General features: G+C 53.1%; 3 long non-coding RNA genes across 4 annotated transcripts in view; all 3 read right to left on the reverse strand.

Annotated features, from left to right (window-relative positions):
* The window catches only part of LOC106836839 (uncharacterized), a 29,806-nt gene extending 17,807 nt beyond the window's left edge, over positions 1 to 11,999 (reverse strand). The window contains exon 1 of one of the 2 annotated variants that reach the window (XR_011496789.1): positions 11,845 to 11,999. This is a non-coding gene — a long non-coding RNA (uncharacterized lncRNA). The remainder of the gene's footprint in view (positions 1 to 11,844) is intronic. The other variant, XR_011496790.1, reaches the window with a different exon arrangement.
* On the reverse strand, positions 1,304 to 5,113 carry LOC139041509 (uncharacterized). Its single transcript, XR_011496791.1, has 3 exons — positions 4,889 to 5,113; positions 3,384 to 3,471; positions 1,304 to 1,433 (listed from the first exon to the last, which is right to left on the reverse strand). It is a non-coding gene; the product is annotated as an uncharacterized lncRNA (long non-coding RNA).
* LOC139041510 (uncharacterized) lies at positions 6,720 to 9,288 on the reverse strand. Its single transcript, XR_011496792.1, has 3 exons — positions 9,158 to 9,288; positions 8,728 to 8,761; positions 6,720 to 6,845 (listed from the first exon to the last, which is right to left on the reverse strand). It is a non-coding gene; the product is annotated as an uncharacterized lncRNA (long non-coding RNA).

Here is an 11,999-nt window from a genome sequence, read left to right on the forward strand (position 1 = left end):
ACGATGGAACATCCATTTACTGGAATATTCTTCAGCTGTTAAAAACAGTGAAGTAAATCCATACACAGTGACAGGGAAGACGACCAAGGAATCGAAGTGAAAAAAAAAGTTGAAAAACAATCTGTAGATTCTGATACTATTTTGTTAAAAATAATTAAACCTAAAACTACTGCATTTGGATGTGGCTTTCTAAATAACTATATATTTGAATGTGCTTAGAAAGAAGGATAAATGCCAAATTGTTCAAAGAAATTAAGTCTAGGATCATTTGGATTAGAATTAGAGAAGAGGAGAGACTTTACATTTGAACTTTTTATAAGAAGCACATATAATTTTATAATTAACAGAAAAAAGATGAGGATGGGGAAAATGGTTCAGAGCAATCCAAGTGTGTAGCTAGAGCTGGGTATGCACACGGACATGCCAGGTGCACAACACACTTGCATGCTCACACCAAGCACACCTGGCCCACCAAGGAGGGCACACCTGGTAATTCTGGCAAAAACTTGGGCACACACCTGGTTCAGGCACATCCTCTCAGTCCCGGGTTCCCTGGGCATGTGTCAGGCAGGGCCCAAAGCTCTCTCTAGGCATCGGTCCCGTCCCAGATCAGCCCCCAGCTCCTCTTGCTCTCCCAACTTCCAATGGGCTCTATCACATCCTGCCAGGTACTCATACAGCAGGACCCTGCGGAGTCACGTGAGTCAACACATCTGGGAGGGGAGCACCTGGGCAGGCTGTGAAGGTGGCCTCCCCTTCTCAGGGGCACTGGGGTGTCGGGCTCCAACACCAAGGTTGTCTCAGGGTTTCCTGTGGATTCTGGTTTGACTAAGAAACTGCCCTGGGCATCAGCCAATCCAAATATGATCCTGGTTTTACCACTTACTTGCTGGGTGGCCTTGGACTAGTTATTTAACCTTTCTGAGCCTCAGTTTCTTCATCTGTAAAATGGGAATAAGAAGGTTATTGTGAAACTCAAAGATGATAACATCTAAGAGACTAAATGCTTTGGAAGACAAACAAGGAAATGAGGATCACAAAAGTCAGGACACTGGTTCCCTCCAGGGCGGAAGGATGGGGCTGTGATCAGGGAAGGACACGGGACTTCTGGGGTGCTGACAGTAGTCTATTTCTTGACCTGGGCTGTGGAAACACAGATGTGTGATTTATAATTATTTACTAAACTGGACATCTATATTTAATATATGTCTGGTATGTTTCATAGTAAGAAAAAAATGCTTTGGAAAGTTTCACATTCAGCATAAGCAAAAGTAGTATTAGGAAGTACAACCCCCATTCTCATACCCTCTGAGAAGCCCTCGGAACTCTCAGTTTTGCTGTGGTCGGAGTTAGCCAGGTGGCAAGGATCAGCTAATAAGCAGAGATGTCAGTGATAGATTTAGACCCATGTTGTCCTCCTTGCTGGGGGAAACCTAGGAGGGCAGAGGGGAGGAAGGGGTGTGGATGGCTACTGGGGAGACCTTGAAGAAAGCTCTCAATCCAGTCAAAACGGAGCCTGCCCTTCCCCAGGGTTCCTCCCCACTGCAGGCTGCTGAGGACTGTAGGCACAGCTCCCCACCCAGACTTCCTGGTGGGGGCAGTCCTCGCCCCCACAAAGCTCCCTGATCCCCAGACGGGCTCCCTTCCACCCTCACCCATCACTCCTTATTCCTCAACAGCACAGCCCCATCCTCGGTCCTCAGGCCCAGCACTTCCTGGCTCCACTGGCCTCCTGCCTTGCCCCTGGAAGCTCAGCCGCCTACTTCTAAGTGAGATGCTCTGCCACCAATAGCTCCCCGAGGCTCCAGAGCCCCGTCTGCACAAGCGCATCACCCACTTTCCCCTCTGACTCAGGTGGAGGGAGTCCTCAGCAGAACTGGGTAAGGAGGGCAGGGCCTCCCTGCCGCCCAGGCCCGAGACCCCTGGGCCCCAGCACACGATGGCACCAGGCAGCCCTCAGGGCTGAGCCCATCCTGCCATCAGAGTCCACAGGAATTTCCATGCGGGCCTGGCCAGGGGCACTGCCTGGTGACTGTCAACTCCCTATCCCCACATCTGACTCGCTTTCTGACTTGGCTTCTGTTCCACTCTATGATTTAGTTTCTTTCCCATCTCTGATTTTCTGTGGGTCTCTGTCTCTACCATCCTCCCCAGCCAGCACAGGGGTAGCACGAACCTTCCATCTGCCTCTGGGGGGGCCTGAGCCTCTGCCCGCTCAGGAGGTCTCTCCACCTCGACCCAGGGAGGCGATGGAGGTGAAGATTTCAGAAAAGAGCCTGAGGGCCTCAGTGGTAGAGCAGAGCCAAAAGGGTCTTAGAGGAAGCTGATGAAAACTGGGGCGCAGGAGGAGGGACCCTCCCTTTAGGGAAGTTCAGGAGCAGAGGATGTTGTCAGGGAATGAAGAGCAGCTGGGGTGGGTGGGAGGCTATGTGAGGTCTCATTATAGGAGCCAAGAAGGAAGCTGAGTTCTGGAGAAACATCAGTCTTGGGTGAAATAAAGGGGGGCTTCAGGGATAGTTCTGACAGTCAGTTTTTTTCAGTGTCTAACCTCAATCCTGGCTGCTGCAGAACCACTCTTTCCCGTCTATTTCTTGCATTTTCAGAATTCATGCGGGGCATAAAGTGAAAGCATGTCCAAGAGGTGCTTGTGAGGGGCGGAGAGTCTTTCTCCTCAGCCTGTGAAGCCACCAGGGTGCCCCCTCCCCACCCCCAACCACCTGATAGCTCCCCAGTCCTGGGCACGACCCAGAAACCAAGTTGCAGGCAGTGGTGGCTCCAAGCCATTTAGACAATCTTCCTTTCACAAGCTTATTTATTATTCTTTTCCCACCTCTCCACCCCTTCCCCACCAGCTGCTTAAAATATTTTTCAAACAGAAAAATCCAACCACAGCTGGAAACCAACCCTAAAGTTAGTCCAGAACGTGGGAGCTGCCAGGGAAAATTGAAGGAGCTCAGGCGGGGCTGTGGGAGGAAGGGCCTCAGCCACGGAGACAGCATTGCTCTGCAGGGGCCCGCGGGAGACAGCAGGCCAGGGGAGAGGGCACCCGGACCCCATCATCACTCCACAAACAGTCAGTGAGGACCCACTGTGGCCAGGCCCTGTGCTGGGACCCTGGGGGGACACAAATTGGCTTAATTTAAAGAGACAGACCCTCTCCTCAAGGAGCTGCAGGCCTAGTGAGGAGGTAAGGCACAGACACAAACACGCCAACGACAACAGCATACACTTAGAGGATTTCCTAGACAGTACGAGGTCCCTGCCTAAGCACTTTACATGCAGGAACTCATGTAAAGCCCTATCAACTCTATAAAGAAGGTACTATTGTTCTCCCCATTTATAGAGGGGGAAACTGAGGCACATAGAAGTTAAGAAATTCTTACCCCATCATCCAGCTGGTAAGTGGTGGAGTCAGGCTCTGGGCCCAGGGAGGCCAGAATCCATGTTCTCAGCCGCTGTGCTATGCCGCCACTGTAGGATCATGCAAGGGGGGCCAATCCCCCAGGAGAGAAGTATAAACAAATTAACGAGAATTCAAAGAAGGGAGAGATGGTCTCTGACAGAGGGTCAGAATCTAGGAGTGCTTCACGGAGGAAGTAACATATGTGCTGCTTCTGGAAGCAATTTGGGGATTTTGTGCCTATGCTCAGGGCCAGGGCCAGAAGGCATATAGCAGAGAAAGCTGAGGCAGGAGCAGAGGCAAAAACAGGACCCAGGAGGCCCAGCTCCCAACATGTGACCACCATCACTCGAGAGGCTGTCCTCACAGTAGCCCAGCAGAGGGGAAGGATGAGCAGCCAGGCCAGGCTCAGCCATTGTGGACAGTGACTCAGATTCATGGTCCATCCATCTAGCACCCCGGGCTGCTTTCTCAGCCGCCTCCGACACCTCCCTGCCTGCTCAAGTCTCTCCCTCTGTTTGTACTGGTCCCTTGCAAACCTGCTCATGAGGATGAGGGAAAGACAAAAGTCACAGCACTCTAAAAACTCTTTGTAATACAAATGTTTGGTAGCATCTAATTTAGACAGAAATCACCAGGCTGCCCTGGTTGGGATGGATGGCCCAGGAGGCGGCCACACAGCCATGTGGACCTGACCCATCTTCTCCCTGCCCTCCCTCCACTTGTCTCTGTGATCTTTTCCAGGTCACTTGGCATCTGTGGGCCTCAGTTCTCTCTCTGGATCAGTTTGGGGTGCTCTCTTTCAGGTCTGAAAGCCCTGTGAGCTCAGAGTACTCAGTCCTCTTCTCCATGCCTAACGACTTGCCAAAGAACGACCAGCTGGGTGGATGCTCGAGGCTGATCTAAAGATGGTGGCAAGACTGCCAGGACGCAGCCCTGGCCGGTCTCCTGTGTGCCTTCAACTGCAAGCTTCTAAGGGCCTGTTGCTAGAGAAGCATCACCATGATCTCAACTGCCACAGATTGAATGCTTATGCCCTCACAGGCACGATTCTCAGAGGCTCTCATGGAATAACTTATTACCTCATTTCAACAATGCTACATATGAGGAAACCGAGGCACAGAAAGAGTTAAGGATGATGCCCAAGGTCACACAGTAAGTGAGGGGCTGAGCCAGGATTCCCACGCAGGCAGCCTATCTCCAGCCGCCACTGGAAGAACATGGGGGCTTCAATCCAGAGGAAGCATCTAGAAGGCAGGGACTATGTCCTGCTCGTTACTGTCTCCCGCCCTGACTCCCTGGGGGACTGGGTTGGCCTCGACTGGCATGGAGTGGTGGGGAGACAAAGCTTGAGTTCCAATGGGTTGCTAATGTCCAGGAATTTGTGCAAACTACCTCCCCCGAGACCCACAATGTGAAGGGCTCTGAGGCCTTCCCAGCTCTGGACCAACTCAACTCCAGCCATAGGTTCCAGCTGCAAGCACCTACCTGTCCCAAGGTGAGCCTTGCCCAGGTGCATCCAGATCCCAGGATGGACAGCTGGCTCCTTCCTGTCCCACCAGGCACGGGCAGGCCAGGCCAGTCCTGGGCTTGCTGCTGCGCTAACCCAATTTGGGATAGGCTCCTTCCCTCAGATCCTTTCTGCAGAGGTGAACAACCCAAACCTCCACAGGTTTTAAAGCTGAGCCTCAGGGAGAAGAGAACTTCCAGTCTGGAGGTCCCAGATCCCGGGCCTCCCGCGCCCCCTGGCGGAAGGAACAGAGCTGTGTCCGTGCCTGTACTGCCTCTGAATCCAGCCTTCCCTTCCCCTCCTCCTCTCCATCCTCTCTCGCCTGTATTCATTTACCCTGACTGCACGTCCACTGGGTGCCAGGCACATGCCATGAGATGAGGACACAGACTGTGTCCTACGACTGTGACACTGTCCCTGTCCTGAGGTGCTTCCCATTCATTCACTCAACTCAATCAACAAACATTTATGGAGCTTTGACTGTCTGCCAGGCTCTCCCCTAGGCACCAGGAATGCCATCCCTGCCCTCAGGGAGTTTACAGTCTAACAGGGCATTCAGACTGGTTCACAGACAATTATAATATAGTGGAAAAGCACAGGTGCCAGAGGAGAGTCCAACAGAGGAGACAGATGCGGGAACAGCTGTAGCGACACTGAGCAGTGTGTGTAGGGGTGGCAGGAGATGGGTTTGAGGGAAGATTCCAGAGCAACATCTGGGCTGGTCTGATGGTTGGGTAGGATCTCCCTGGGTGCAGGAAATGGGGTGTGGAGTGGGGTGGGGCAGGGAGAAAAGAATATCCTACACAGAGAGGACAGAATGAGCGAGAACATGAAGTACCGGCATGTTTAGGGAGCTACAAATAGTCTTCTGTGGCCGGAGTGTGTGGTTAGCGGGAAGAGGGTAGCAGGAGAGTGGAAAGGGCCTCGCAAGCTGTGGAAAGGGTTCGGGTCTTTTCCTGCAGCCTGTGAGGAGCCACCGAAGGTTTTAAGAAACAGTGTGATATGACCACATCTGCATTTTAGGAAAGGACCACTAGACAGACCACTAGACCAGTAGAGTGTGGAGGAAGGGCCAAAGGGCAAGCGGCCAGAGATGGTGTGGCAATTGTATTCCAGTTGGGTGTTACTAGGGCAAACCACTCCATTTCTCTGAGCCACAGACGCCTCATCCATCAAACACACATAATAGACACATAAAAGATACTCAGTGAATTATAATTTTTTTGAGCCAGAAAGCCTACTAAGAAGGCTATTGCAATTGCCTGGGCAAAAGATGTAGAGGGCCTGAATTCAACTGCTGACTGTGGGTGGGGAGGAGAAGACACCAGGAGCTAGTTCAGACAGTTGACTTTGGGGATGGAGTTGAGTATGGACTTTGTTTTTCTAAAGCCCCCTGGAGTTCATCTCTGCCTTCAGTCCTCAGGCTCTGCCCCACAGCTCCTCATTCCTATCATTGTCCCGTGCATCTCGCCGCCTGCTCTGCACAGGGTGTTCACTCGTTCCATGCTTGTCCCCCCTCATTTGTCTGGCTGGGTCTCAGCAGAAGCTGCTTGGGCAGAGGCTCTGCTGGCTGAGGCCCCAGGCACGAGGCCCAGGTCAGCAGCAGACACAGAAGTTTAATGGCGGTTCCTGACAACAATCAGATGTGGATGTGCTCAGCCACCAGGTTTGTCCCAGAAGCTGACAGAGGGGGTGAGAAAGGCAGGGCTGGGACCACCAGGAAGGCTGGCTGACTCTTCCTGGTTTCATCAAATGCTCACTGCAGAGCAAAAATCCAGCAGGCCCCCCTGGCCGACCCCTCAGGCATGGCTTCCCACATTCTCCAGCCCAGCAGCCTTCCTCCCTCACCTGCCTCGAGGGCACCAGCTCCTCACACAGATCCCACTCAGAGCGTCATCCAGAACTTCTGGGCGGGGGTGCTCAAGGTTGGCAATCCTGGGAGGGGAGGAGGCCACGCAGTTTGCATTACATGTGTATAGCAGCCTGTGGGTGCCACTTAGAGCATGTGTTCATCTGAGGTTGCCAGCTGTGGAGGGACTTTGGGCAACTATTAAGGACCAAGGCCCCCACAGCCATCACATGGATCATGGGGACTGTTGTCACTAGTCAGGGGCCAGGCAGTAGTCTCCTCGGCTGCAAGTCCCTCCACCAGAGAGTCTGGTTCAGGGGTTTGTTTTAAGGTGTTAGTTTGTGTTTTGGTTTTCCCTGTATTTCTGTCCCCTGTTCCAAGGAGATACTAGCCCTTTGGTTTGCTTTCTTTGATTTATATAGGGTAGAAATATCTCTTAAAGATTGCTTTGAGGCCACCCCTTAAACTATCTTCCATGGATGGTTCAGCTCATTGGAGAGATGATATTGGGTATTCCTGAGGTGCCACGAGGAGAGAAAGGAAAACCAGGTGAGAGCAGGGGGAGACGGGGCTTGTACCAGGCGGGGAAGGGACCTCTGTGGTCGAGCCTGCTGGCGGGTCCGTGAGGTTTTGAAACCCTGGCCCTGGCATCTCCGTGGGAAGTGGCTGCACCAGGCACTGGGCATGTCCGACCCTGGACACCAACACTGCCAGCCTGGGCAAGGATTCCTGAGCCCTAAGGAAGCATCAACATCACCCAAATCAGAGGCCTGTGGGCCCTGGATGAGGAGGAGAGAGCGTGACACGATCGGCTGAGTGTGAGAGCTCCTTCCTTCTCCTGCTTCCTGGGCTCTAGGAGCAAGTGTCTAGGACTCTTGTGGGACCTTGGGAAAGGGAAGGCAGCTCACTAACAGAGGGGATTAAATTTCCTGCCAACCAGTCAGCATGGGGCTCTGAGTTGGAGCTAGGTTGGTCTCAATGTTTTTTCAAATAGGACATCTTTTTGTCCACCTGGGTTTATGGAGGAAGATTCATATCTTCTACTGCAGCCAGCACTCAGAACACTTTGTTGGCTGTTCCAGGATGCATCCCTGAGCCAGGTGAATGTGAGCCCCACCATCAGCCTCTACAACCCTAAGGGAAGGAGCTGAAGCAAGCCTGGCCTTGTGGACCACCTTGGTTGACTGTAGCTTCAGGGTTCCCCTTTACCAGGTCGTGGTGGATTGTCAGTTCCTTGGATACACAAGCCTCTGCACCCTCACTGTGTCTCCCCATCATAGATGACCTCTCTGAGCAAAGCTCCCTGCCACCAACGCTGTAGGCACAGCCCACAGGTGCAGCCCGTGCCTAGACCCCTTTCGTATATAAGCAGCCCCTGTGCCTCTCCTTTTCCTAGAACAGGTCTGTAAACTTTCTTCCCACTACCACTCTTCACAGCACAGTAAAGTACAAAGAGACAGGACTTGGGAGCAGAAAACCCATGATGCCGTTCTTACCTGACCACTAGAGCCGGGGCAATCAGCTTCCCTGGGTCTCAGTGTGAAATGGAAATAACAGCTGCTTCGCATGAAAGGAAGCACCAGGGAGAGGCCATGGGGAGAGGCGAATGGCTCCAGTGCTGTGAGAGGTTCTCAATGCAAGGGACCGACTGCCCCTGCCCCCTTTAGAGAACTGGCCCTGGAACTTCAGAGGGAGGGACTGTTTCCTGTTTATCTGGACAACACATGAGCCAGAGCTTTGCACACTGAGATCTCAGATTCACATTAGAATAGACATAGAATCTATTAAATAAAGAGGGTCGTGTGCCCCTCCATGCCAGCTGTGTCTCACAGAGGCTGCAGCAATGGGGCTGGGACCTGGCTCAGCCTCGGACTGTCCCCGAGCTCTCGCAAGTCTCCCCATCACTTTGGAAAGTATACCAAATAAGGAAGTGGCGGGTTTGGTTCTGATCCCGATTCTTTCACTTACCGGGTGTCATTTAACCTCAAGCAAGTTTTCCCAACTGTGGAATAAAGAAAGGAGGCAGAATGAAGAGCATGAAGAACACTTCCAATCTAAGCCCTCAGCCTCCCTGTCAGTGCAGAGGGAGGTCACCTCAGTCCTAAATCCCCCTGCACAGCCCTGTCCTGTGCGTGAGGGGGCAGGGTGCAGAGCAGAGCTCATCCCTGACCATCCCCCACCCCTCAGGGCCTTTCAGGACCACAGGCCTTCCTTCAGGGCCTCTACTCCCCTCAGTCTGAGGGTCCAGCGGTACACAATGCCTATGGAGAAAAACTGAGGATGCTGGGAGTGCAGGGGTCCCCAGTTGGCCCCACTCTTCCCCAGCCTATCTGGAGAGCCCCAGTGAGCTCATGGCTGCAGCAACCCCACGGCTCATAACCAGGATGCTGAGACAAACCTGGAAGCCAGGCATGGGCGAGAAGTGATGGGTGTCTCCTCAGGAATGTGCTGCCCAATTAAAACTGCTTCCCGGATGGAGAGCTCAGGCGGGTGGAGGGCTCTGGCGGATGCTGGGACTACACCCCCACACAGTGCTGGCCCACCTCCAGGCTGAGCCGTTCTGCCGGCATTTATCAAGGGCCTACTATGCACCAGACCAGGAGCCGGGTGCTGGGGAGACGAGGAGGAACAAGAGCCACACTGGAGAGAACAGTCTACTGTCCCAGACACACTTCGGGAAGCAGGCTGTCAGAAGGCCTCAAGGGTTCTGCTGGCTAAGCCCCAGGCCCCCTTTACAGTCCCCGCCAGGCGAAGTCCTGTCTTTTCCTCACCACAGGCCAAAGCCCTTAGCGGGTTTCCTGTCCTTTCCAAAGCACCCACAGCCCTCAGTCTCCTCGGGCCTCCTCTTCCTGTTAGGGTGGAATGAATCAGGCTGCTGCCACCTCACCTTCCCCGATTCTGGGACAGCCTGGACAACCCTCTGTAATGTCCACCTGTAGTGTAGACATTAGCTTAATGCCCTCCGTCCTTGGCAGGGTTCCAACAGAGGCAACAAAGTGAGGTGACACCCCTGTGACTGAAGGATGGGCTCAGCCCCCAGATTTCCCAGGTGACTTCCCCGTCAGATTTCCCAGTGACTTCCCCTCAGACAAGCCAGTCGAACTTGGAAGACAGGCCTCGGACAGGAAAGGGGCCCCCCTCTCTCTAAGGGTGTGTGCCCTAAGGGCAGACGTTAGAAGAGGACAGAAACCTAAGTGTGGCCTACACAGCGTGCGGTAAAAGCAGTCAGACTCCTGGTGTTAAAATCCAGGCTTTCCCCTTCTCTAGCTCTGTGTCTGTATCTTTTGGGATTGCACCCCACTGTGAAAAAGAGGCAATTAAAACCCCCACATTTTTGGGGGGTGGTTATTTTTCTCATGTAATGAGAAGTCAGAAGCGAGGTAATCCAGGTCTTGCATGTGGCTCCAAATGCCATCAGAGACCCAGGCTCCTTTTTATCCTTCCACCCAGCCTTCCTTAGCATGCACTTCTTGCCTCATGGGCACGAGATGGCTGTCCCATCTCCAACATCAAGACCAAATTCCAAACAGGAAGAGGAAGGTCAAAGCACCAATTAAGTCTCCGTCTCTTTTACAGAGCTTTCCTGGAAGTCCCATACAATCCCTGCTTACCTCTCATCGGCTTGAACTGTGTCACATGGTAAGAAAGGCTGGGAAGTGTCTTTAATTGAGCATATTGCTGTCCCCAAGAAAAGCAGATTTGTTTTAGTAAGGAATATAAACTGGTATAGAGTTTGCGTGGAGCGAGATGAAGACTAGATTTCAGGAAGGAGAAGGTGTGGGGTGGAGGTGGAAAAGAGGAGCAACGGCTCCTTGTTGCTTCTGACGAAGATTCTTTGCTTGACCAAACTTTAGTCAGGCGCCTGAATCTTCTCCTAGGCCCATCTGCATGCTTCTTTGTAAAATCCAGTTTTAGCAAGAACCCCCCACCCTCCATATCTGATCGTCACCCTCCATATCTGATTGGGTCCCTCATCCTCCACCACCCCCCAGGTGATACCTGATCAGCCTGGCCTGTCTTCAGCAAGAATCCTGTTAGGTCGGTTTAGCCAGAATTCCCCTCACCCCTGATGTTTCCTCTTAGTAATTTTCCGTCCACTGACCCTTACCCTTGGCTATAAATTCCCACTTGCTCATGCTGTATTCAGAGTTGAGCCCAATCTCTCTCTCTCACTGCAAAGACCCCATCGCCCTGGTCCCTACAACTATTAACATGGCCTCCTTGAACAGGGTCTTCCTTACAATCTTCAACAACTGTCATTCGATATTTTTCTCTTCAACATTTTCTATTGTAAAGGCTCAGTGGGTTGACCAGCAGTTGGGCAGGTGGCTAGACAGCTGCAGGGGCACCAGCCTTTCCCACAGGAGAATGAGGAGGGAGAGACCTCTGAGATTGCCAACCTCACTCTGCCCTGCCAGGCAGGCCCCTCACTCACCCAGTTAAGAATCTCTCTCTCCTCCCCCCTCCACCCCCCAGCATCATCTTTTTTGGTTTGTCTTTGTCGGAGCCAACATCTGTTGCCAAGCCTCTTTTTTTTTTCCTGCTTGAGGGAGATTAGCCTGAGCTAACCTCTGTGCCAATCTTCCTCTATTTTGTATGTGCGAGGCCACCACAGCATGGCTTGATGAGTGGTGTGGGTATACGCGCCGCCCCCGCCGCCGCCCGCCGCCCGCCGCCCGCCTGGAACCACGGCCACCGAAGCGGAGCGCGCCAGACTTAACCACTATGCCACCGGCCGGCCTCCAACATCATCTTTAGTAACTTCACCTGCTTAATGTCTGCCGCACTTCCTTCTGCTGCAGGCGAAGCTCAACCTGGCAGTCTGTACAAAGAAACCCACGCTTTTAAAAGAGTTCTCTAATCTCTAATTGTGTGTGTGTGTGTGTGTGTAGTGTTGGGGAAGGGGAGGCCTTGAAGCAGGATGAGGGCAGGTTCTGTCTTCTGCATCTTTGTCCCCTGAGCGTCTACACAGCCCCTGCGCTCAAAGAATTGTTGAGAATGGCTTCGGTCGCCGGCAGCTCCTTACCCCCGCCAACCCCGCCACACCTCCCCCACCCCTCTACACCCCACCCCCCACCTCCCCACCTTGGCGGAGAGACATTCTGCTTCGGACACTTGATTGGAGCCTTTCCCAGCGTTTCTGAGGAACCACGGAGCATCACCCTCTCGCCCGAGTCCCCCTCCCACAAGCCGCGCGAGGTCCCGGTCTCCTCTGCTCTCTGCCGCCCTCTACCGGCGCA

The sequence above is a fragment of the Equus asinus genome, chromosome 22, assembly GCF_041296235.1.
Source record: "Equus asinus isolate D_3611 breed Donkey chromosome 22, EquAss-T2T_v2, whole genome shotgun sequence".
Taxonomy (NCBI): Eukaryota; Metazoa; Chordata; class Mammalia; order Perissodactyla; family Equidae; genus Equus; species Equus asinus.